Here is a 27,318-nt window from a genome sequence, read left to right as displayed (position 1 = left end):
ATTTCGGCAGCAGCTGCAAGAGGCCACACATCTCTGCATAATAAAGCCTCGATTACTCTCTACTCTCGTCTCGTTGTAATTGATAGTGCATCAATTTATGAAGCAGAGATTTTACAATGATGGGCCTCTGCATCAAGCCAGATCGCCTGCAGCTGCACCCTCAAGCAGACAACGCCAAGTCAGCCTGCGCACATTGGCTAGCTTGCTTTGAAGCCTACATCGGATCTGCGACAGAACCACCCTCAAGAGGCAGAGAAGCTCCAGATCCTGTGTACACGGCTGAGCTCTGATATCTTTCCCCTCATCCGGGACGCGCCCACCTACCCTGAGGCTATGGCACTTCTGAAAGAGAACTACACCCAGCAGACCAACAAACTCTACGCCAGGCACCCCCTGTCCAGGCGGCATCAGCTCCCCGGTGAGTTACTGGAAGTTTTCTGGTGTGCCCTGCACGTCCTGGCGAGGGACTGCGATTGCCAGGCCGTTTTGGCCGTTGAACATTCTGAACTCCTAATCAGGGACACTTTCGTTACGGGCATAGGGTTGGCGTACATCTGCCAGCGCCTCTTAGAAGGGGCTACCTTCGACCTCGCGGTGACCAAGAAACTCACAACCTCACTATGGTTGCCTCCCAGAATGTACAAGCGTACGCCCCCGTCCGCATGGCGCGCCCCTCCTGGACATCGTGGATACCACCAGCGAACACCCCATCGTGGACCCCATCAGCGACCGCCCCAAGCCTGCGCCACGTGGCAGCCAGCCAACCCCAGGGGCCCAAGTGCTACTTCTGCGGACAAAGCACCCCCGGCCGCACTGCCCGGCACGGAGTGCACTCTGCAAGGCCTGTGGGAAGAAAGGACATTTTGCTGCGGTGTGCCAGGCCCGCTCGATCGCCGCTGTAACCACCTTTACCATCCAGGACGTAGAGTTCAGCGACTTCCGGCTCTGCGTCCTCCCCAACCTCTGCGCTGCCTTGCTACTCGGCCTGGACTTCCAATGCAACCTCCAAAGTCTAACCCTGAAATTCGGCAGGCCCCTACCACCCCTTACTGTATGTAGTCTCATGACCCTTATGGTCGACCCGCCTTCTCTGTTTGCAAACCTAACCCCGGATTGCAAACCCTTCGCCACCAGGAGCAGACGGTACAGAGCCCATGACAGGACCTTCATCAGGTCTGAGGTCCAGCGGCTACTGGGGGAAAGCATCATTGAGGCCAGCAACAGCCCCTGGAGAGCCAAAGTGGTAGTTGCAAAAACTGGGGAGAAACACAGGATGGTCGTTGACTACAGTCAGACCATCAATTGGTACACGCAGCTCGACACATACCCCCTCCCCTCGCATATCTGATATGGTCAATCAGATTGCACAGTACCGGGTCTTCTTGACAGTGGACCTGAAATCTGCCTACCACCAGCTTCCCATTCGCAAGGTGGACCGCCCGTACACTGCGTTTGAAGCGGACGGCCGCCTTTCCTACTTCCTTCGGGTTCCCTTCGGCGTCACTAATGTGGTCTCGGTCTTCCAACGGGAGATGGACCCAATGGTTGACTGGTACGGACTGCGGGCTACCTTCCCGTACCTGGATAACGTCACCATCTGCGGCCACGACCAGCAGGACCACGATGCTAACCTTTCCAAACTCCTCCACACCGCCAAACTCCTGAACCTTGCATATAACAAGGAGAAGTGCATGTTCAGCACCAACCGCCGAGCCATCCTTGGCTATGTGGTGCAAAATGGAGTTCTAGGGCCTGACCCCGATTGCATGTGCCCCCTCATGGAACCCCCCCTCCCCCACTGCCCCGTGGCCCTCAAACGATGCCTGGGGTTCTTCTCGTACTACGCCCAGTGGGTCCCTAACTATGCGGACAAGGCCCGCCCACTGATTCACTCTACCGCTTTCCCCCTGCCGGCCAAGGCTCACCAGGCCTTTGACCGTATCAAGGCCGACATTGCCAAGGCCGCGATGCACGCGATCGACACGACCCTCCCCTTTCAAGTCGAGAGCGATGCATCAGACATCACTCTGGCCGCTGGCCGCCACCCTCAACAAGGCAGGCAGGCCCGTAGCATTGTTTTCACGCACCCTCCATGCCTCCGAAATTCGGCACTCCTCCATCGAGAAGGAGGCCCAAGCCATCGTAGAAGCTGTGTGGCATTAGAGGCATTACCTGGCCGGCAGGAGATTCACTCTCCACACTGACCAAATGTTGGTAGCCTTCATGTTCAACAACACACAGCGGGGGAAGATCAAAAATGATAAAATCTTGAGGTGGAGGATCGAGCTCTCCACCTACAATTACGAGATTTTGTAACGCCCCGGTAAGCTCAACGAGCCCCCCGTTGTCCGATCCCAAGGTACATGTGCCAGCGCACGACTGGACCAACTCCGGGCCCTACACGATGCTCTCTGTCACCCAGGGGTCACCCGGTTCTTTCACTTCATAAAGGCCCACAATCTGCCCTAATCCATTGAGGAGGTCAGGGCTATCACCAGAGACTGCCAGGTCTGCGCGGAGTGTAAACCGCACTTCTACCGGCCAGACCAAGCGCACCTAGTGAAGGCCTCCTGCCCCTTTGAACGCCTCAGCGTGGATTTCAAGGGACCGCTCCCCTCCACCGACCAAAACACGTACTTCCTTAACGTGGTCGACGAATACTCCAGATTCCCCTTTGCCGTCCCGTGCCCCGATATGGCGTCTGCCACAGTCATCAAAGCCGTCAACACCACCTTCGCTCTGTTCGGTTTCCCCGCCTACATCCACAGCGACCGGGGATCCTCCTTTATGAGTGATGAGCTGCGTCAATTCCTGCTCAGCAGGGGCATTGCCTCGAGCAGGATGACCAGCTGCAACTCCCAGGAAACGGGCAGGTGGAGAGGGAGAATGGGACCATCTGGAAGGCCATCCAGCTGGCCCTACAGTCTAAAAATCTCCTGGTCTCCCACTGGCAGGAGGTCCTCCCCGACGCCCTTAACTCCATTCGGTCGCTCCTGTGCACCGCGACTAATGAAACCCCCCATGTACATCTCCTTGCCTTCCCCAAGAAGTCCACCTCCTGGGTTTCGCTCCCAACGTGGCTGGCAGCTCCAGGACCCGTTCTCCTCCACAAGCACTTGCAGCTCCACAAGGCGGACCCGTTGGTTGAGAGGGTTCACCTACTCCATGCAAACCCGCAGTATGCCTATGTGTCATACCCTGATGGCTGCCAAGACACAGTCTCCCTCAGGGACCTGGCACCGGCTGGTCTCCCCCCCCCCCCCCCCCCCATCTGCCCCAGCGCCATTCTTCCTCCTCCCAGCGCACCTCACCACAGCCCCTGCTCCAGGACGATCCGTCCTCCCCTTAGTCCCACCTGGGGATGAAGATGAGGTCTACACGCTCCCGGAGTCACTGTCGACCGAGCCGGCGCCTGCATCGCCACCGGGACTGCGGCGCTCACAACGGAGGATCAAGGCACCCGACTGGCTGAATTTGTGAACTTTCCCCAAAATGTACCCTTTAAAATGCTCACATACATGTAGCTAGTTTCCCACCACCCCCGCTGAACTCTTTTTTTAACGGGGTGAATGTGGTAGTCACCGCTGTTTGTATAATACGTATATGAGAGGTAATACGGTAAGGCACCTGTACTACAGGTACGGGGGTAGATCCCTGCCTGCTGGCTCCGCCCAGTAGGCGGAGTATAAATGTGTGTGCTCACCAAGCTGCAGCCATTTTGGCAGCAGCTGCAGGAGGCTGCACATCTCTGCTTAATAAAGCCTCGATTACTCTCTACTCTCGTCTTGTCGTAATTGATAGTGCATCAAGTACCCGATTAATTTTTTCCAATTAATGGGCAATTTAGCGTGCCCAATCCACCCAGCCTGCACATCTTTAGGTTGTGGGGGCAAAACCCACGCAAACACGGGGAGATTGTGCAATCTCCACACGGACAGTGACCCAGAGCCGGGACTGAACCTGGGACCTTGGCGCCGTGAGGCAGCAGGGCTAACCCACTGCGCCACCGTGCTGCCCCCGGCCTTCATGTATAACTGGAGAGAGAAACTTGAGTTAATGGGGAACTTTATATTTTTATTTCAGATTTCCAGCATCCACAGTATTTTGCATTTATCTTTTTTTGTGTAGTTGAAAGATAAAGGGAAAAGTTTCCTTTGCAATGTTGACAGTTGACCTCAATAATAACATTGGAAGTAGAGTTTGCAGGCTTACAATCTTGATAAAGGAAGTTCCTCTTGTTTTTCTTACGTTGTTTCATGGGATGTGGATATCACTGGCAAGGACAACATTTGCTGCCCATCCCTAATTGCCCCAGTGCCTTTTCAGAGGGCAGTTAAGAGTCACTGCCCTTAAATTGTGTGAATATGCCCTGAGCTCGGTTTATCACCTGTATCTGTTGGGTAATTTGGACATTCTGAATTCTCCCTCTGTGTACCCCAACAGGCGCGGAATGTGGCGACTAGGGGCTTTTCACAGTAACTTCATTGCAGTGTTAATGGAAGCCTACTTGTGACAATAAAGATTATTATAGTATATAATTGGTTGCCTCCTGTAAAATTGCCACTGTCAGTATGCCTCTTAACTGTGATTATAATCATGGATCATGACCATTTCAGGGTCCTGGACCCGCAATGTTCTTGCACTTTCTCCCCATGTCTCTGGGTGCTCCTGTTTCCTCCCACAGTCCAAAGATGTGCAGGTTAGGTGGATTGGCCATGCTGAATTGCCCATTAGTGTCCAAAAGGTTAGGTGGGATTATGGGGATAGGTTGGAGGCATGGGCTTAAGTAGGGTGCTCTTTCCAAGGGCTGGTACAGACTCGATGGGCCTCCTTCTGCACTGTCGGGATTCTATTCTATGAAATCCTTTCAGCTAATACTTCAGAATACCAGCCATGGCCTTACCGTTCCCTATACTTCTGGAACATCCACCAGCCCTCCATGTCAGCAAGTGTCCAGAGGTCTATCTGACTAAGATCTCAATTCACTGCTTTGTGCTTACAACTTCTGTAACTGATCCTTCAGCTGTCTTGATTAATGCCCTGAAACTTGCTCCCTCCAAGTCTGTCCTCTTTCCTACCTCTCTGTCCATTTTCCAAAGTCTTCTCAAGACCCATCTGTGTGTGCTTTCAGTCACCTCCCTTAAATTTTGCTAATATTGTCCTCTGTGCTGTTCATTATCTTTATGACACTCCATTATATTAAATCTGCTCTGTATCTAGGCAAGCAGTTACTGCAGAGCCATAATAGATGGCAGAAACTCGTGGAATGTTGAATAAAATCATGCAAATGAACCAGTTTAACAAACTGGAAATGAGCCACTAGCCCTTTGTTAATGAGCTTGGCTGACTGTGCACTGGCACTCAATCAGAGGAAAGGTATGGCACAGCCCAACTTCATCGAAAGTCATGCTTCAAAGAGAAGGCATGGCATACATTGCTGAAACAACATGTTAAAGGGCAGCATCTGAAAGCAAAAGTATTTGTAAAATCATTTTCTCTGTTAATTGTAATGATGCAAATCACATTGGCCAATGCGCAGAGTTACTCACAATAATAATGCTACCCATTTTCTTCACCACTTCGCCATCACAACTCAATAAACGACAAGGGGCGGGATTCTCCGCTTCCTGCATGTTTCTCGCCATGCGTCATTCGCTGGTGGCGGGATTCTATCTTCCCGCCGCTTGTCAATGAGATTTCCCATTGTAACCAGCCCATGCTGTTGGGAAACCCGTGGACGGGGGTGCGCTGCTGGCGGGAAAGGTGAATCGCGACAACACGAGGATTCCGGCCAAGATTTGAAAAACCTGTCGCCATAAACACGCATGCCTTAATACAGAGTTTACCAAGCTTTCCTCAACACCATTCTCTCAGCTAAAACAGCCCAAGGTAAAAACATATCTCAAATCATGAGGAAAGTGGAAAATAGTTTAAAAGAGCAACATGATGAATTTGAATCTATTAGGCCTGAGGAAAATGGCCAAGGATGTACATGCGCAATTGTGGTAATTGTCCCTGCTTTCTAATCTCAGGAGCCTATCCACTGAGCATTCAGATTTTGATAAATGGCATTTTAACATCGTCACTTGAACATGATAAAATACCTAGGGCGAGATCTACCAGTCACGTGGGGCCACAGTGCGGCACAGCTGGTAGATGCCAGGAGATCCCTCTTCTGGGATCAACCCGGCTCGCCATACCTCACAAGATCTAATGCGATCTTGCGAGACGTTGCAATGTGAATCCTGCCCCTTGTCGGCAGGATCACTTTCTGGCAAATCTGCATATTAGAGGAAGATGGCTAGTCCCACTCTTAACGTGCATTCCCGAGATCGACCAAGGCGTAACTCCCTTGCCTTGGTCCATAAACTGGGACCAGGCAGAACGGCATGTATGAGGGTCTCAGTGGATCAGAGGCCCCCAGATGCTTGCCCTCTAGACGGGGTGGGGTCAAGAGGGGTTTCTCAGTGCAGAAAATGCTAAGTGCGGCATTGGCCGCGCATTCCCCGCTGAGGCTCCCGATCTACCCGAATGCCATTCTATAACGTGGTGTTTCTTGGCACTGTGAGCGCTGGGAAACACCCGATTAATCGCTCTATGGGACACTCTTCCCATTCCGGTAGATCACGCCCCCAGATTCTAATACATAACGTAGGTTAAGTAACCTTGGGGGATGACGTTATGCACCCTGTCTTCAAATATAAACTCCTCTCCAGTTTGTAGTCCCAAAACCTATACCCTGACACCATTCCTTTGTTTGAAACTTCTAGCAAAGTAGCCTGCCTGAGGAGACGGATAGTGAGGAGACGGATAATGATCCAAAAGATTCCCAGCAGGATGAGAAGGGGCACAACAAAGCAAAGAAAGAGACACTGAAGACAGTACTCCAGATGCAAAATACTGTATAACGGGATGTTAGCCTCTTCATAGTAGCGCGTGGGTACAATATAGAGGAGCACCTGCAGTTTCTTAATTGTAAATTTTTGCAGCATGGAAGGAGACCATTCGGCCCATTGTCCTTATGCCAGCCTTAGTCTGGGACTTTCTGGTCCTGTCCACAGCAGGGACCGTCATGAGTGGGATGGGAATTTCGGAGAAGAAGCCAAAAGTCGATTGACATTGGATGGGAATTTCGGGTTCCATCCAATCCCGGCCTTAAAAGATCTATCCAATTGGCCTGGCTGCACATCTTTATCTTCATAGTCCTACAAGTATATCCCTGTTCCATATCTACCCTTTTACTATTGAATCTGCTTCCAACATGATCCGGAGCATTCCGGATCATTAAAGTGTTTCCTCATCAGGAATTGTTCTGTTTAGAGCAGAGAAGGCCAAGTGACAGTTTAAGAAAGTTGTTCAAAAGCGCCTGGGCTCTGATAGAGTAAATAGGAGAAAATATATTTTCACCGACAGAAGGGTGGGCAACCAGAGGGCATACATTTAAGATAATTGACGCAAGAGCCAGCTGTATTCGTATCTCCACATCGCGGAAGTTCCTTATCCCTGGTACCATTTCTAACAAATTCCCTCTGCACGCTCTCCAAGGCTTTGACATCCTTCATGAAGTGTGATGCGCACACCTGGACAATACTCCAGCTGAGGCCTAGCCTGTGATTTATCAACATAACTTCCTTAATTTTTCACCCTGCCTCTATTTATAAAGCCAAGGCCAAGATTAGCTAATTTAACGGACTTCTCAATGTGAGCATTAGTCAGCATCAAAGCTTGTGAACATTATGAAAATGTACCTACGATGCAAAGGGACACATTGATCATTGGGGTTGTGTTCTCTTTACCGATCGTCTCCCAATACCATAGGTGGTGATGTTTAGTATTGCGGGCTTAGATTACCAAAAATATCGGTACTGTCATATCAGCTGGCATGGTGCCATAACATCCATAACATAAATTGGCTGGGCATCTTTGGCTGAGCGGGCTGCTACTATCCTCAATCTTTTAATTGCTTCATGTTTGTCGAGACGTTAGTGCAGCCTAGGGCTGTCACCATGCAGTTAGTGATCTTCCGAATCACCTGAAAGCCAGTCTGGAGCTGGCAGTCCTGAAAGCCACCACACTTGTTCGAGAGATCCAGCGATCAAGCCCCCTGGTAAATCCTACTCACAAGTTCAACACTTTAGACTTTAAAAATTAACATCAAAATGAACATCATTCACAAGAGAAGTATCTGTTTATAAAAATGGCGTGTTTAATATTGTCTTGTGGGCAATATGTGGGGGTGAGGGAGATGGGCGGGGGGGGTCAAGGCGATGGGGGGGTGGTGAGGGAGATTGGGGGGGGGTGAGGGAGGGATATGTGCGGTACACTAGACTTGTGTCCTACACGTTGTGTAAGTTTCTTTTGAATATGTTTTACCCTTTTTTCTGAGTTTTAAACAGTGTGGAATGCTGACGGCTTTAAGGAAACTTTATTTGATAAAAGAGGTCAGGTCATACATGATCAAATTAGATGGTAATATTACTCTGCTCAAGCACTCCGATATCGTGAGTAGCTTTGTTACAGTGTTATTAATCAAAACATCTTTTAAATATTCCTCTATGAATTTAGAATACTTTGCTACTTTCCTGATTTCTCTTCTCCCTCATTCTAACTTAAAGTTTATATTTAATAAATACAAACTCACAAGATACTCACTGGTGCCACTTAGAAAGCCAACATTTTATTGGCCATCCCAAATTGTGCTTGTGAAATTAGTGGTGTGCCAACTAATTGATTGTTTTATGGACACCATTATTGATACCCGGGCTGTGATCTAACGGTCGTGTCGCGCTCAACTCCCGCGGGATGCGACGTGGCTGGTGAATCTAACGAGAGGCCTCTTGTGAAATCTGCTCGGCTGACCACACCTCGTGAGATCTAACAGCATCTTGTGACCTATACATTTGTATATTTAAATGCACAACTATGTCTCGGCCAGAGCTAACCGACCTCACCCAAGGCGACCCCTGTTTAGCACTGGTCTCCACATACAGGGATCACGCTGGCTGGCTCTTGCGGGAATCTCCCAGGTGACCAGAGGCCCCCAGGCAGTTGACTTCTGGGAAGGGTGGCACCCTAACACTGATGCCACCTGGGCACCTTGGCAGTGCCAAGTTGGCATTTTGAATGGGCCAGGGTTGGGCCCGCAGGTGCCCTGCCCTTTTGAGGTGTTTGGGGGGGGGGGGTGCACAAGGACTCCCCAATAGGTAAATTGGAGCATGTGGGTGGGGTTCCAGGGGTCGGGTTGGGGACAGAGAAATCAGGGCGCCACATTAACAATGGTGCCCCAATCAATGAGCGGAAATCTGAAGGCCCGCCAAGGCCTGGAAAAAATAACCCAGGTCCTGTTCGATACTGGGGTGGTTCCCAGCGATTGAAACACCCCATTAAACCCGTGGTACCCTGGTGGGATTTGAACTTGTGTTTCTCGATACTTTTTAGGCCTCTGGATGTTAGTTGAGTAACATTCAATTGGTTACAATGCACTATATGCTCAAAATAGCAGGGAGGCTAATGGCACTTTCTATTATTTTATGTGGCTGGCAACTACATACAAAAGCAGTGAGGGGTGGGATTTTCTGTTTTTCCCAGCCCACGGTGGAGGCGGGTCACCATTGGCTGGTGGGTTTGTCGGCTGTGTGACTGGCAAGCCATGGAAAATTCCATTTGCTTTCAGCGGGACCAGGAGATCTCGCTGCCAGCCAATGATGAGCTTCCACCACCGCTGGAAAACCCACCATGGGGGGGGGGAGGGAGGAGATTGGGGGGGGGGGGGGGGCTGAGGGAGATGGGGAGGGTGAGGGAGATGGGGGGGGGGGTGAGGGAGTGGGGGGGGGTGAGGGAGTGGGTGGGGGGTGAGGGAGTGGGTGGGGGGTGAGGGAGTGGGTGGGGGGTGAGGGAGTGGGTGGGGGGTGAGGGAGTGGGTGGGGGGGTGAGGGAGTGGGTGGGGGGTGAGGGAGTGGGTGGGGGGGATTTTGGCCATGATTAAACACACAAATCTTAAAAGCTGCTGTCCAGGATATGTCACATTGCCATTGTTTTTGAGAAAATGGCACCTTCCTGTCTGGCTCGTTTTGGAAATATTTGAGTGCATGAGGTTTACGCGGTCAGTAAGAACTAAATTTACCTCCAGGCTAGAGCAGTTTGAAGTGATGCAAAGTGTTTTGGTGCCATTTACGGTCCACGCGTACCTTAATTAAGCCTGGATTGGTTGTTAGGTTCTTAATGAAATGAAATGAAAATGAAAATCGCTTATTGTCACGAGTAGGCTTCAATGAAGTTACTGTGAAAAGCCCCTAGTCGCCACATTCCGGCGCCTGTCCAGGGAGGCTGGTACGGGAATCGAACCGTGCTGCTGGCCTGCTTGGTCTGCTTTAAAAGCCAGCGATTTAGCCTGGTGAGCTAAACCAGCCCCATAACTACACGCTATTAATTATTACCAATGAACATCTGCACCATCTAAAATTTAACCATTACAGGAGTGGAGTCTCCGTCCTCGGTTTTAATTGGATATTTTAAAACTATGAAATGTAACTTTTAAAAACTTTCCCCTTTTTCCTCTCTCTTAGTCCAATCTTTCTTTGTCTCCCATTTCTATCCCTGATTTGGTGGTGGACTCACTATCCTCCTCCATCCTTGCACTGATTTATTAGGGAGATCCTCGGTTGCCCTGTTCATTCAGGACCCAGATGTTCTCTCGTCACACAAAGTTGTTGAAATTCAATGGGCGTGTCTAACAACAGCAGAGGTAGTTGAATTCATGTTTCCGGCAAGTTAAATGGCCCAGCATACCTTCATTTACTTTCCCATCCTTTCTGCTACTTAGAAGCTCAAATCTTTTTTTTGATTCCTTTTTGTTTCTGTACCATTTGAGTTCCAATATTAACTTTGCAGATGGAACGTGTGGTAGTCACCAGTAGCAGTATTATATGTATTACAGTAAGACACGTATAGTAGAGGTACATGGGTAAATCCCTGCCTGCTGGCTCCGCCCAGTAGGCGGAGTATAAACGTGTGTGCTCGCCGGTGCTGCAGCCATTCTGGTTCCAGCTACAGGAGGCACAACATCTTTGCTCAGTAAAGCCTTGATTATTCCAGTACTCTCGTCTTTGTGGTAATTGATAGTGCATCAGAACGGTTGCTGAAATATGTGTCTCGGGCTATAAAACATAGTCTGAGGAAAGGTTTTCAGCTGGCTGAGTGTTCAGTGGAAATATAAGCACAATTGCGTATCACATACAAGGTCAGAATGTATTGTTTCAGGAAAGGCTGCTTCATATTCTGGTATCCTGCCCATTTCACTGGCAGCCGACAGAGACTCGATGGAAGAACTCTTATGATAGAGTTGACACTTGCGTGTAGAATATGTTGGCCGGGATTCTCTGTAGCGTGTTCGCCACCCTACCGCTGCCAGCAAGATTGGAGAATTTAGCACTGGGCCAAATCTTCATTCTCTGCAGCGGGCAAGGAGAATCCCGCCCATGGTTTATCTTGTGACAGGAAAATGATAAAACCAGTTGTCTAGGGTGTGGTTTGCACTGGCAGAGGCACTGCTGTCTTTTAAATATAAATTTAGAGTACCTGATTCATTTTTTCCGATTTAAGGGGCAATTTAGCGTGGCCAATACACCTATCTTTGGGTTATGTGGGGGAAACCCACGCACACGGGGAGAATGTGCAAACTCCACACGGACAGTGACCCAGAGCCGGGATCGAACCTGGGACCTCGGCTCCGTGTGGCAGCAGGGCTAACCCACTGTGCCACCGTGCTGCCCTTGCACTGCTGCTTTTAAATAAACCTCACGTGATTACCGCGCTGAATAATAATAAGCAGCCGTTAGGTGCTTAAGCATATTTAAAAAACCCAGGACTGAAACTGGGCTGAGGTGGAGTAAATCAATAAGTGATACATTGAAGATGGAGCCTTAAATATAAAGCAATTGGAAACAAATGGCAATGCTTTTATGTCAACAATCAAAAATCATATCCATTGGTGCTTTAAGTTCAGCTTTACAATCATTTGGTATGATTTGGGATGATTCTTCATGTGAATATGTAGACATATATATATATAGAACTTTTATCTGTTTTATTTTCATGTGATCATCTGACTTTGGCCATTGCAATTGTTTGTGATGTACACATACAACATTTACAACAGGATAATACTCGTGTGAGCAGGACCGGGGAATAATATATAACAAGGCAGAACTACACAAGGAAAGATGCTTGGCTGTACCCCAATGGAAATGGTTGGAGGATTTCAAGCTGTGTACTAGAAACAGTGGAATAAAATTGGAAAATGCTGGAAACGGTAGCTGAGGCAGCATTGTGGAGTGCAAAGCAGTTAATGTTTCAGATTGCTGTCCTTTCGCCAGAATGTAAAGGAGCAATATTTACTTCGCAAACACTAAAGGAACCAAGTCTGATAGTGAACGGTGAATTAAATCCACGTTGATTGGTCTTGTGGTGAACGCAAACTTCAGGATCATCCTGTACAACAGTAAGTTGGTTAACAGCAGCTAGGGTGAATTCAGGAAGGACAGACACTGCCTGACCAACCTCCTTGACTTTGAGGAAGGGACAAACTAAATGGACTGTAGCAAACACTATCAAAAGTCAAATAGAAGCAAACAGCCTGGATTCACTTTGGGAAGCACTGGAATAGTATATGTATCCTTGGTTATCTTCTCTCTGGACTGATGGATGAATTAAATCAGGCCAAATGACGTTCTTTATTCTGGGAATTGCAGATTGACTAAAAAGGAGGTCTGGCAGCAGCTTTCTGCTGTCTAGCTGAAGTGTTCGGAAGCTCCTCTCCTGCTCTTACTCTCCTCTGGTCTTTCTCCAGCTGAAGAAGGCAGCTGCCTCACAAGAACAGGCCCTTGCCTCCAAGCACCCGTTAATATGCTTTATTTCTGGGGCGGTTCATTATTTACCCTATTCAATCACTGATTGGAAGAGCTCTGGCCAATAACTTCAGGACAGGTGATCAAAGTGTCGCCTCCCCTTGCCCAACACTTTGGCAGAGGTAACCTTTTTGCTCATCGCCTGCTGGGGGTCATTTGTTAACTCCTGCCAGCGATTCATATAGCTAAGAGTCGTAAGTAGCAAGGCATCGCGAGACTCCCTCAGAGCTCCATTCTCTTTGGCTTCTATCTTTCTTCTACCTCAGCGAGGGACCGATGGTGTTTCTTCCAGAAAGTGAAGAGAAATGGTCTCTGCCGGATTGTACCTGATACCATGTCTGCCAATTGCCAAACATTGTTGACCTGTCAACACACCCACCGGCTCATGGGAGACCCTTGTTTGTGACTCACCAAAATGGAAAATGTTAATTTGAGAAGTCACCAATACATGAATAGTCTTTGGGAACAAAGAGAGGTGCAGTTGAAGTATTGGCAGGAGTGCACAAACCTCCAAACAACCCATTTGCCCTACATATGGCAGAGTTTGAATATCACGCTTTGGATTCAACAGCCATCTCAAACCCTTCGATTGGAGTGGAAGGAAGCCATCCTTGTTCTTGAGAGACTGCCTCAAAGAGAGGTTTGCCAATTCTGTAAGAATCCTATAATATTCTGAAAACTTCAATTTCCTGCAACTCATGGCTGACCATCAAAACTTTAATGGGCAAACACATTTGATGTATGAAAAGGGAACTTCCAAGCATTTGTAAACATTTCTCCTCCCCATTGGCTCTCCATACCTCCAGTAGCTCATCTAAGTTGTCACTCTAGGCAGCAGTAACTAGATTTTCCTCCAAGGCTATAATTCTTTCAATAAATGCAGCCGGGTGTTCAGGTAATCGGACTGCATCCCCCTTAGAGCGACCAAGATGGACTTTGCTGATTCTGCAAATGGACTGTGCTTGGGTGGTTTTTGCAGCTGTGCCTCGAAACCTGGTCCTGGTGATGGGACTGTTACGATGTTGGTCCTGTGAAACAGTAACGTGTGGCCGGCTGACCCCAGGTCAAGCAGTTGTCGTTTTTTAAAAAAATCTTGAGAGTGCACTTTGCATGTGGCCCATAAAAACTGTGAATCCCACGCTCCCACCTCATTAAATTGAATGGGTTTTGGAAAAGGATGGTCAGCTTCATACCCAGGGTTGTTAAGGGAAGGGAGATACATTGAATTATGTGTTTTCTTGAATAACATTCCCTTTGAGTATACCCACCCAAATATGGGTGGGAATGTTCAGTATTTGGCGTCACTTCCAGCAGCAAAAAGGAAGGAAAGTCTGTTCTGTACTGTCAACAGACTATTTGGCCAAAAATAATTTTCACCCTATGTCCTCACAGGATCACTAGGAATTGCAAAGGGGAGCCCAGGCTTGTTTCTTTATCTCAAAACAGTCAAAAAGCCCTGGGATTAAACTCGGATCATCTAGAAATGAACCCCAGTTGAAGCTAATCAAATTAGCAAAGGCGCAGGATTGGATTGGGGCATTCCTAATTGATCTGGCTCAGTTACACATTGAGCTCTGGACCTGCTAACTAATATTTATTTTACCCTGCCTTGACAAGTTTCCACAATGTAAGCGTTATTGAACGTTACTTTTGGTTTAACTGGAGTAGGAATTGCTTTTCTACACATTTTTCTCCCGATGTATTGTATTTTGCTTCAGTAATTGTTTGGCACACTTTATTTTCCATACGCCAAGCTCTATGCCTTCCTCTCAAATACACTCTATGGACAAGTGCAGGACATGACTTGAGTCAAAGAAATGTAGAAAGCATTGAATATTCCTTGTACATAATTTTGTAAAAGTTGTAACTGCATTGTGACTGTAAGTCGTGACATTGCAGATGTTGGAAATCAGAAATAAAAGTGGAACATTTGGAATGCACTCAGCAGATTAGCAAGTGTTTGTGGGGAGAGAAAGTATAAGGTTAACATTTCAAGTCAATGCCCTTTTGTTTGTGTTTACTGTAATTATGAACACTCCTGTGCAAAAATGCTAGCTGAAAAGTCCAATTTAAGTTTGTTGGCATTGCTTCTGAACTGGTGCCCCTTTACAGAAATGGCGAGTAGTTGATTGGAATTATTAAGATCAACACAGAGTAGATTTCAAGAGGAAAGTAAATAGTAGAGAGAGCAGTGCAAGAGAGTACTGTGGCGACAGCGTGATCTGTGGACATGGAAGTTAAGTGGTATATAGGGAAGCATGGACTGCTTGAGACTGTGATGGAGATGTACCTCTTCCCCCCCCACTACCCCCAACAAGTCTACAAAGACCTGATTAGTCATTTACATTGCATTCCATCTCCTAGACCTGAAGCCAGATCTTCCACCTGAAAATAGCGGCACCAATTGCTGTGCTTCCAGCCCTGATTGTCTCCTGCGAATCGCGTCTGAAACCAGAAATTTTCTTTAGTTTCTGCCTCCACCTTAATTAACTTGCACTATTGTATCTCACAACTGAATCAATAATCTTCAGCCAGCCAGTCGGATAGCCAGTTGAATGTAGAACAGCATAGCTTGACAAAATCTTGACGCAGGTCGATAGAGTGGTCAAGAAGGCATACAGCGTGCTTGCCTTCATCACATTATAACTCTCACAACTGTATGTTTCAAGGCGATCACTACTCTGGCCCGGCCTCCTCCATCTACCCTCTGAGGACACTCCCACCATCTCAGAAAACTTTTGTTGCACTCGTTCTGTACCAAATATGTCCTTCCTTAAGTAAGGAAATCAAAAATGTACACAGCACTCTAGGTGCCACCTTACCATGGCTCTATACAATTGCAGCAAGATTTATTTAATCCTTTGCTCAAATGCTCTGGCAATAATACCATTTGCTTTCCTAATTGATTGCTACACCCGGTGTTTCAGTGAATTGTTAACAAAGACACCCAGACAACTTTGGACATCAACGCTTCCCAATCTCTCACCATTTAAGAAATACTCTGCATTTCTGTCTTTCTTGCCGAAGTGAATAATATTATGGGCCAGGGTTTAGAGAACACCAAAGTATATCATGGAGTTCACCTGACCCACAACTTTTAATAGATTTTGGTTATGGTGAGCACAAGGGCCCACTTTACAGGTGGGATGCAACAGAGATCTAAAGTATTTTTAAGCAAAACAATGTTTATTCTATGAATCCAGTTAACATTTTATAAACACACAGTAAATTCACTGCCGGAGGAGGTGGTGGAAGCAGGGACGATAGTGACATTTAAGGGGAATCTTGACAAATACATGAATAGGATGGGAATAGAAGGATACGGACCCAGGAAGTGTAGAAGATTTTAGTTTGGGCGGGCAGCATGGTCGGCACAGGCTTGGAGGGCCAAAGGGCCTGTTCCTGTGCTGTACTTTTCTTTGTATCGTATCAACTACCAACACTCATACCCCCCCCCCCAAAGATACAGTACTCTATAGGTAACCCTTAGTAACTTTCCCAACAACATCCATAATTCAAAGACCCTTTTTAACAAAGACAGTAGGTTTGCATTCCTTACAGAAACAGGTATTACTTTGAAATCATCAAGTGATCTGGTGATATTCTTTAGCATGCAGAGAGAGAGACCAAAATACACTTTCTTGGTTTGAATGCAGCTCTACAACTGAAAACAAAACTAAAACTCAGGGACAAAAACAGCTTCCAGCTCAAAACGAAAGTAAAAAGCAGAGCTCCACCCACACACTGACATCACTGCAGCCCCTTGAGAAGACAAGCATTTCTTAAAGTGACATTCCCATGACAATAACTTCACATTTTTCCACATTATATTCTGTCTGCTGTGTTCCTGCCCACTCAGCCTGTCTGAATCTTAAAGCCTCTTTGCATCCTCCTCACAACTTCTATTCCGCCAAGTTTTGAGTCATCAGCATACTAGGGAAATAATATATTTGGTCCCCACATCAAATCACTGATCGCCACAGTGCCTTATTAGTCACAGTCTACCAAATTGAGAATGATACGTTTATTCCTATTCTTTGTTTTCTCTCCATTCAAGTCTTCGATGCCCATGTGGACCATGGTGAGTGGGTCCTTCCCCTCCTTCTGCAAGTTCCTCTCCAGTCCTGAGCACCCTCCACTTCTATCTCTACGATCCCCATACCTACTTCACTTACAGTCACACCCTCCTGTCATTGACATTGGACCAAATCGGATGACCCTCTCCAAAGGGTTGTGACTGTCTCTTAGAACAAAGTGTCCAAGGCAACTTTCCCCCTCTGATATATTGCAGTGTCTGCAGCTCGGTCTCCAGCTCAATGCCTTTGAACCCAAGTTTCTCCAGCCGCAGATACTTACTGCAGACAAGTTGGGCGGGATCATGTCCCGCTGCACTAGTTTTCTGGTGTGGCGCGCCCCCGCCAGCAGCAGGATTCTCCGCCCCTCCAGCTGGCCATATTCACCAGCCAATCTAATAAGCCTTGCTACATAGCACACCTTACTGCTATTGAAAAAAGACCTTACAATTAATAAAATTAACGCGTTTTGAAGATAAATGCGAAAAACACTCTTTTACCAATCAACTTCCTGTGACAGCACACTTTGATTTCTCACAGAACATGGTTGGGTCACTTTGGAGCGACGGATTGGACTGGATTAGATAGTTTTCTTTCTCATCAATTTCTTAAGAGTTGGATTTCTCTGCACTCCAGATTCACTGCGAATACTTTATATCAACATTAAACACGAGTACAATTAATTTATTTGGAGAAGATGCAATAATATTTTAGGGAGTTGACCATTTGTAATGATGCACTTTCACAGACTTCATTTGTGAATACAAAAAGGATTTATTCACGAAAATTGTTCAGCAGCCTACAGCAGTCACATGGTTGTACCCTAAGTCCCGACATATCTCTCTGCTTGAGAGACGATTCCACCCCCAGAAGTGATTACGCCTCAAGTGCCAATTGGTTCCCCAAACCAGGTGACCCTTACTCTGCTGTGCTGCCCCTAAAGGGACAGTCATCACATTCCTCTCCCTTTACCTGCTTTATACAATCTTCAATCAGTAAGTTATTCAGTCCTAATTCTAGCTAAACGTTATATACATGAGTTGGACAATTATACATCGATTCTTTGAGGGGTTTTTCTGTTTCTTGCAGAGCGGCATAATTCTATAGTCCTGAGATGCTTCCGCAGGATCGACATTAACAGGAACTCCAATAACAGGTACCCCATTGGCACAGGCAGTTCATTACTTCCTTGACCTCCATCATGTCTATAACAGGTCGATCAGGTACTTTGATGTTTACGAGTTTGAAAACATTTCTTGATGGCAACATTGACTGCGAGAGGTCTCTCTACTCCTCCAAGTGGCCCACATGTTTACGAACGATCTGTCCCTCCATATCTGCCTGGTACGACAGGGGCCTGGTCCCAACCACAACTCAGAGAATTTAATTTGATCCACGACCAAAGTTTCATATTATGACATCATGTCATATTATGTATTTAACAGAATTCTTATGTTGCAGTGGTGATGACTCATTAATGAGATCTTGAGGCTTGTGTGTTTAAACATAAAAACTCTTTTTGGTCGGCTTTAATTATGCACAGTTCCAAATATGGTCTTGCACTGAGCTGTTCCATGCAGGTTTGCTGCTTACCGAGTTCAGTTCTAGACTGTTCTCTGACCATGTGATTACATACATTACTCAGTGGGCAGTGCGACTCTCCAGTCCCATGTTAACCCTTGCTCTGCTGAGCATCTTGCATTTTAATGTGTACAGGCATATACCATTACAATACAACACAGTCTTGGTCTGTCACGTGTGAAGGAATGGTCATGGCACTCTGTTTCGGGTACTTGGGTCATGTGATGAAGTTTCTGCTCTTTCTATCATTTCAATTCAGTATCTTTTTCATAATTTTACATTTGTTTCTTGTGCTATTCTATGGTGACCATCGCAACAATTTTGTTCTCGAACGTAATCTGTTTCTTCCACTGTCTGAATTGCTGATTTTCACTGTCAATTTCAATGTTTTTATCTCTTCAGTTAATATCTCATGGCCAATCTTCCCACCTTCAAGCTCTTATCCTCTTGATTCAATTCTGTACTGGACTTGTTCTTTTCTAGTTGCTTTTTCATGGAGTTCAGCTTATTCTATATTGTCTCATTGATTTCTCCTTATTCTTAACTTCAATTTGTAAATCTTTTTTTCAAGTTTGCTGTCAATCATTTCATCCTGTTGTCCTAATATCTGGTATGGGAGAAGTAGGTTTCAGTTTGTGGGGCACTGGCATCGGTACTGGGGAATGTGGGGGTTGTATCGTTGGGGTGGCGTGCATTTGAACCTTGCTGGGACCAGTGTTCTTGCAAGCCACATAACGAGGGACGTAGAGATGGCTTTAAACTCAATAGAGGGGGGCCAGTTCTGTAGAGGGGATGTGTCGGTTTGCAAAGCAAAGGATATGACAGCATTACAAGGCAGTTCTTTGAGTAATAACACCCAGAGTATGACCGGAAGGGACAGGGTGTATAAGCATAAATAACAGCAGCAAATAGGGTCAAAATGGGAAACAATGGTAACAAGGCAAAATTAATAGTTTGTTACTTAAATGCACGCAACAGTCGGCACAAAATAAATGAATTAACAGCACAAATCGAGGTTAATGGGTATGATTTTGTAGCCATTACAGTGACATGGCTGCAGGGAGATCAAAACTGGGAACTAAATATTCAAGGGTATGTGACTTTTCATAAGGACTGGCAGGAAGGGAAGAGTGGTGGTGTAGCTTTGTTGGTACAAGATGAAATAAGTACAACGGAAGATATAAAATCTGGATGGGTGGAGGGAAGAAATAACAAGAAGAACATAGAACATGCAGTGCAGAAGGAGACCAATCCGCCTATCGAGTCTGCACCGACCCACTGAAGCCCTCACTTCCACCCTATCCCCATAACCCTAATAACCCCTCCTAACCTTTTTTTTTGGACACTAAGGGCAATTTAGCATGGCCAATCCACCTAACCTGCACATCTTTGGACTGTGGGAGGAAACTGGAGCACCCAGAGGAAACCCACGCAGACATGGGGAGAACGTGCAGACTCTGCACAGTGACCCAGTGGGGAATCAAACCTGGGACCCTGGCGCTGTGAAGCCACAGTGCTAGCCACGTGTGCTACCGTGCTGCCCAATAGAAGAAGACACTGGTGGGAGTAGTCTACAGGCCCCTGAACAGTGGCTATACTGCAGGATAGAGAATAAAACAGCAAATAATAAAGGCTTGTAAAAAAGCCAGTGCTTCAATCATGGGTGACTTTAATCTTCATGTAGATTGGGAAAATCAAATTGACGAGAGGTGGCCATGAGGAAGAATTCATAGAGTATATAAAAAACATAAGAACTCGGAGCGGGAGTAGGTCATCTGGCGCGAGCCTGCTCCACCATTCAATGAGATCATGGCTGATCTTTTATGGTCTCAGCTCCACTTTCCCGCACGAACACCATAACTCTTTATTCTTCAAAAAACTATCTATCTTTATCTTGAGAACATTTAATAAAGGCGCCTCAACTGCTTCACTGGGCAGGGAATTCCATAGATGGGCAATCCTTTGGGTGAAGAAGTTCATCCTAAGGTCAGTCTTAAATCTACTTCCCCTTATTTTGAGGCTATGCCCCCTAGTTCTGCTGTCACCCGCCAGTGGAAACACCTCCCCTCATCTATCCTATCTATTCCCTTCATAATTTTATATGTCTCTATAAGATCCCCCCTCATCCTTCTAAATTCCTCCAAGTACAGGTCCAGTCTACTCAACCTCTCCTCGTAATCCAACCCCCTCAACTCTGGGATTAACCTAGTGAATCTCCTCTGCACACCCTCCAGCACCAGTACGTCCTTTCTCAGGTAAGGTGACCAAAACTGAACACAATACTCCAGGTATGGCCTCACTAACACCTTATACAGTTGCAGCATAACCTCCCTAGTCTTAAAATCCATCCCTCTAGCAATGAAGGACAAAACTCCATTTGTCTTCTTAATCACCTGTTGCATCTGTAAACCAACTTTTGGCGACTCATGCACTAGGACACCAAGGTCTCTCTGCACAGCAACATGTTTTAATATTTTATAATTTAAATAATAATCCTTTTTGCTGTTATTCCTTCCAGAATGGATAACCACACATTTATCAACATTGTATTCCATTTCCAAACCCTAGCCCATTCACTTAAACTATCCAAATCCCTCTGTAGACTTCCAGTATCCTCTGCACTTTTTGCTTCACCATTCATCTTAGTGTCATCAGCAAACTTGAACACCTTGCACTTGGTCCCCAACTCCAAATCATCTATGTAAATTGTGAACAATTGTGGGCCCAACACTGATCCCTGAGGGACACCACTAGCTACTGATTGCTAACCAGAGAAACACCCATTAATCCCCACTCTTTGTTTTCTATTAATTAACCAATCGTCTATATACGGGACAATTTCCTAGAACAGGCAAAGGTAAAGTTGTCATAGTCCCAGAGGACCATAGGCTGTTTTCTCCTTTGAGGGGAAGAGCTGACTGGTCGTGATTTAACCTGAGGATCACCAAACTTTAGGCGAGGGGCAAGGTTGATCAGGAGGAACCTTCGTGAATAACCTCTTGAAAACAATATGTTGTGGATTCAACCAGGGATCAGGCTACTTTGGTAATGTGTAGTGAGGCAGGTTTAATAAACAATCTCTGAGTAAAAGATCCCCTATGAAGTAGTGATCATAAAATGGAAGAATTTAGCATTCAATCTGAGAGCGAGAAACATGGATCAGAAACAACTGTGGAGATTTAAATATGGGTAATTATAAAGGAATGAGAGCAGAGTTGGCTGGAGTGGATTGGGAAAGGAGTTTAGTGGGAAAGATGGTTGATCAGCAATGGCAGATATTCCTAAAAATAGTTCATAATTCACAACAAAAATATATCCCAGTGAGGAAGAAAGATTCTAGGAAGTTGATAAATTAACCATGGTTAACCAAGGAAGTGAAGGATCATTTTAAACTGAAAGAAAAAGCATAGTCCAGAATTCTCTGGCCGTTGAAATTCTCCCACTGACAGCCCACCCCGTCAATGGATTTCTCGATGGTGCGGGGTGGCTTTGATGCAAAATCCCATTGACCAGTGGCAGGAGTAGAGAATCCCGACGCTAGTGAATGGCGCGCTGCCGAGAAACACGCGGCTGGGGACCAGAAAGTTCCGCCCATAATGTGGCAAAGCCTAGTGTTAAGCCAGAGGTTTGGGAAAGTTTTAAAAACCAACAAAAGAGGACCAAAAAAAGAGAGAGAAGATAAACTAGGAGAGTAAACCAGCAAGAAATATCAAAATGTTATTTAAATATATAAAAAGGAAGCGAGAGGCCAAAGTGAACTTTGAAAATGAGACTGAGGAAATAATAGTGGGGAACTAGGGAATAGCAGAGGAGTTGAACAAATACTTTGCATTAGTCTTCACGGTGGAAGACACTAATAACATTCCAAAAATATATAATCAAGGGACAGAAGTGGGGGGGGGGGAAGAAATAAATACTATAATAGTCATGAGGGAAAATGTACTAGGGAAACTAATGGGGTTAAAGGTTGATGGGTCCTCTGGACCTGATGGGTTTCATACCAGGATTTAGGAAGTAGCTACAGAAATAGTGGATGCACTGTTAGTAGCCTTCCAGGAACCCTAAAATTCTGGAAACGTCCCAGAGGGTTGGAAAACTGCCAAAGGAATACCCTTTATTCAAAAAAGGAGGTTGACAAAACACAAATAACTATAGGCCAGCTAGCTTAACTTCTATCATTCGGAATATGTTTGAACCCATTAGAACATAGAGCAGTACAGCACAGAACAGGCCCTTCGGCCCTCAATGTTGTGCCGAGCCATGATCACCCTACTCAAACCCACGTATCCACCCTATACCCGTAACCCAACAACCCCCCCCCTTAACCTTACTTTAATTAGGACACTAAGGGCAATTTAGCATGGCCAATCCACCTAACCCGCACATCTTTGGACTGTGGGAGGAAACCGGAGCACCCGGAGGAAACCCACGCACACAGGGGGAGGACGTGCAGACTCCACACAGACAGTGACCCAGCCGGGAATCGAACCTGGGACCCTGGAGCTGTGAAGCATTTATGCTAACCACCATGCTACCCTGCTGCCCCTATAAAGGATGTAATAGCAGAGCATTTAGAAACGTGTAATATAATCAAACAGAGTCAGCATGGCTGCGTGAAGAGAAAATCATGCCTGACAAATTTATTAGAATTCTTTTGAGGTCGTAATGAGCAGGATAGATGAAGGGGAATCGGTAGGTGTAATATACTGGGATTTCCAAAATGTGTTCAATAAGGTGCCACACAAAAGGCTACTTAATAAGATAATAGACAATAATGTTTGGGATAGTGTATTAGCATGAATTGAGGATTACTAACTGATAGCAGACAGAGAATTGGGATAAGAGGAACTTTGTCAGGGTGGTAACCTGTAACTAGTGGAGTTGCACAGATCTGTTCTGGGGTCACAATTATTCACCATGTACATTAATCACTTCGATGATGGAAACAAATGCACTATTTCCAAGTTTGTGGATGACACAAAAACAGCAAATGGTGAGGGTGACACAGAGTTGACAGAGGGATAGAGACAGGTTAGGTGAGTAGGCAAAAAACTTGGCAGATGGAATATAATTTACGAAAATGTCACGTTATGCTCTTTGGTCGGAAGATAAAGAAGCTGAATGTTATTTAAATAGAGAAAGATGCAGAAAACTGCAGCACAGAGTGATTAGAGGCTCCTCATTCAGCAGGTAATTGGGAAAGCAAATGGACTGTTACCCTTTATTTCAAAGGGGACAGAGTATCAAAATAGGGAAGTCATATTAAAGCTATACAAGGCATTAGTTAGACCGCAACTGGAATTTTGTTAGTTCTGTTCCTCTTATCTAAGGAAAGATATACTGACATTAGAGACAGTCCAGAGAAGGTTCACTAGGTTAATCCCGGGTGAGGAGAGGTCGAGTAGATTGGGTCTGTACCCATTGGCATTCAGAGGAATGAGAAGTGGCCTTATTGAAACATATTGGATTCTCGGGGGGAGGGGGGGGGGGGGTGGCGGACAGGGTAGCACGTGGACAGCACGGGGCATACAGTGGGGGGATTATTGCTTTCCCTGTGCTCTTTGAGAGCAAGCTCCCCTGCATATCTAGCAGCGGGGTAGTTTACCCGCACTTGTATCAAAGGCCAGACAGTCTGGAACTGACTTACAAGAGAGAGTGCCTAGTGAGGTTCTGCTGCTGCTCATGTATATAATTGTTGTAAAATAATGTTGTTTACTTTTGCTTAATGTGGACTCCTCGAGCTTTATTGAAGATGTTTTCTCTTGTAGATGAGTTTAGGACCAGAGGGCATAATCTCAGATTAAGTGGTCATCCATTTAAAACAGAGGTGAGGAAGAATGTCTTCTCTCACAGTAAGAAGTCTTACAACACCAGGTTAAAGTCCAACAGGTTTGTTTCAAACACGAGCTTTCGGAGCACGGCTCCTTCTTCAGGAGCCGTGCTCCGAAAGCTCGTGTTTGAAACAAACCTGTTGGACTTTAACCTGGTGTTGTAAGACTTCTTACGGTGCTCACCCCAGTCCAACGCCGGCATCTCCACATCATTCTCTCACAGGGTAGTGAATCTGTGGAATTCTTTACAGAGGGCTGTAGACCCTAGGTTGTTAAGTATGTTCAAGGCTGAGATTTCATAATCAGCAAGGGAATTGAAGGTTATGGAGATTAGGAAGGAAATTGAAGTTGAGAATTATCAGGTCAGCCATGATCTCATTGAATGGCAGAGCAGACTCGATGGGCTGAGTGGCCTACTTGCTCCTATGTCTTGTGGTCTTATGGATTTGTGGCCGACAGCTTTAATTCTTTTTTGCTAATTCCCCTTCATATTCAATAGTTCCCAGTTTCTTTTAAAGTTTTTAATTTGTGTTTCTTTAGAGGGGACTCCATCATGTATACATTTCACAAATGGAGCCTTCATTTCTACTTGTCTTGACTTCAGTCAAACCCTTATTGACCGCACTGGTCAGGTCTGTTTCTGACAAAGTGTTGACTTGATTCCATTCTGCCCCCCCCCCCCCCCCCCCCCCGAATGGTGTCTTTCACTTGCCCTCTTAATGGGGTCTTTCACTTGCCCTCCTAATGGGGTCTTTCACTTGCCCTCCTAATGGGGTCTTTTGCCAACTTTCTGAGGTCTTCTATTGCCTCCTAATAATAATAATCTTTATTTTCACAAGTAGGTTTACATTAACACTGCAATGAAGTTACTGTGAAAAGCCCCCAGTCGCCACATTCCGACGTCTGTTTGGGGGACACGCAGGTAGAATTCAGAATGCTCAATTTACCCAACAGCATGTCGTTCGGGACTTACGGGAGGAAACCGGAGCACCTGTAGAAAACCAATGCAGACACCGGGAGAAGTCTTTGCCTCCTCTTTGGCGTATTTTATTGTGTCTTCTTTGAGGTCTTCATTGGGGTCTTCAGTTGCCTCCTCCTTGAGGTCTTTGTTGCTTATGAACCTTTTTTGAGAGTTGCCCTCTATTTGGGTCTTTTCCAGTTTTTCTTGTCCATTACCATTTGTTCCTCCTTGCTGTTGCCTCTTTAAGTGTATTGCCACTTTAACTGTATTACCGCTTTAAGACTGTCTTTTTTTTTCTCAGCTGTCAGCAGATGTTGACTTTATCTGTTTTGCCCATGCTTTTGAAGTTTTGGCGTGAACTAGGCTGCTCTTTTGAACTTTTAAAACGTATCCTTTTTACTAAAGGAAAGCCCTTTCAGCGATTTGGGGGGTATTTTCCTTGATGTTTTTTTCTTCCTTTTTTTTCCTGAAGGTGCTGGTTGTTTTGCTTATTTCACTTGGAGACCCAGCGTGGTCCACTCGAGGACATTTTTTCTTAAACCTGCTAACCTTTTTAAAAATAGGTTGAGAACGTTTCTGCCTGTTTGAAATCCAGCAGTGCAGCGATTGCTGCCATGGAACCCCTGCAGTCTTTGCTCTGATCCTTCAGATCAGGAGCTTGTCAGTTTCAGCCTCTTGATTTTCCCCTGCTTCGGGACACCTTGCTGCAGTTCACTTGGGGCATTTTCTTTTTACTGAAAGCACTGCTCTTGGTGTGCTTTTTAAAAAAAAAAGAAGTTGCAGCAATTTGTTTTTAAATTTAAACTTAAAACCGCAGCTCTTGCTTCACAGTGTTATTTTCTTGAGCTTGTTATGCATTCCTCCCTGAACCTTTGACTATACTGGCCAATTCAGGTTTGTTCTGCATCTGTCCATCAGCCTCTCCAATGCACTGAGCCTCCCGGACCTAGTCTGCAATGTAAGTGGAAGTAAGTTTCTGCATTTTGCTCTCCCCTCTTGTGGATTCTGACCCAGGAGTCTTGCTGTGTTCTCTCCATTGCCCTTGTATCTTGGAACTGTCTCCCTTTTCTGATTCTATATTGTTCAGGGTCTGGCAGTATCTCAAATGGGTCTATTCACCCAAAGAGAGACATTCTGGTGAGTACTTTTCTTTTTCAGACTTTGATGAAAACCGGATACTCTCAGTTGTTGGGCAAGAGGCAATTTCATGATCATTTTATCCTCATCGTCAGATGCAATGATGCATTTTTCCAGGCTTCATTTATGAATATAAAAAGGATTCATGAAGAATTGTTCAGCAGCCTACAGCAGCAGTATGACTACATCTAGGTCACTACATGTCTCTCTGCCTGAGAGGACTCCATCCCTTGGGATGATTGCACCAATTGGTCTCCCAAAACCAGGTGACCTTACTCTGCTGTGTTGCCCCTTGGGCCAATCACCACAAATTACCACTACTCTTTATAACTTGTTAAATGACAATAAAACACTCAGCAACTTACATTTCGATAGCAAATTTAACTAATGAAGTACTCTGTACCTTTCACAGGAACATGCAGACTCAATTTTACACCCAACCACAGGAGAAAGGTGACCAATGTCTTGGTCACGCATCCACATTTTTAAGGGGGATTTTAAATAAAGAGGGAGAGCTAAAGAAAAGAGGGAGAGGTAAAGAGGTGGAGAAGTTCAGGCGGTGTTGAAGAGATTAACATTGAGGTTGTGTGGTGGGATTATAGAATGGAGGAGAACAGGCATCACGGAGCGTTGGAGAGCTGGAGGAGGTTGTTTAGAAACTCAACTGATGAGTTAACCACACATTTTATTCGCATGCGAGAAAGTCTGTTCTTGGTCTTTAGCAGTGAGTTAATCTGTCCAGTGAATTCTGTTTGCCTTTAACTTCATTTTTAGCCAATCTTTTTCTGGTCAAATGAAAGCAGCTGAAGTTATAAGCAATTACGTCCTGG

At 45.9% G+C, this 27,318-nt stretch overlaps 1 protein-coding gene across 3 annotated transcripts in view; it reads left to right on the top strand.

Moving 5' to 3' along the window:
* The window catches only part of arhgap28 (Rho GTPase activating protein 28), a 221,860-nt gene that overhangs the window by 63,770 nt on the left and 130,772 nt on the right, over positions 1–27,318 (top strand). The window contains exon 2 of one of the 3 annotated variants that reach the window (XM_038808724.1): positions 18,068–18,134. The exons of the other annotated variants lie outside the window; for them this stretch is intronic. The gene's annotated coding sequence lies outside the window, so the exon portion shown is untranslated. The remainder of the gene's footprint in view (positions 1–18,067; positions 18,135–27,318) is intronic. 3 annotated transcript variants of the gene reach the window in all.

Source organism: Scyliorhinus canicula, chromosome 10, assembly GCF_902713615.1.
Source record: "Scyliorhinus canicula chromosome 10, sScyCan1.1, whole genome shotgun sequence".
Classification (NCBI taxonomy): domain Eukaryota; kingdom Metazoa; phylum Chordata; class Chondrichthyes; order Carcharhiniformes; family Scyliorhinidae; genus Scyliorhinus; species Scyliorhinus canicula.
The sequence above is the reverse complement of the archived record's forward strand: the minus strand, read 5'-3'. Positions and strand labels throughout refer to the sequence as shown.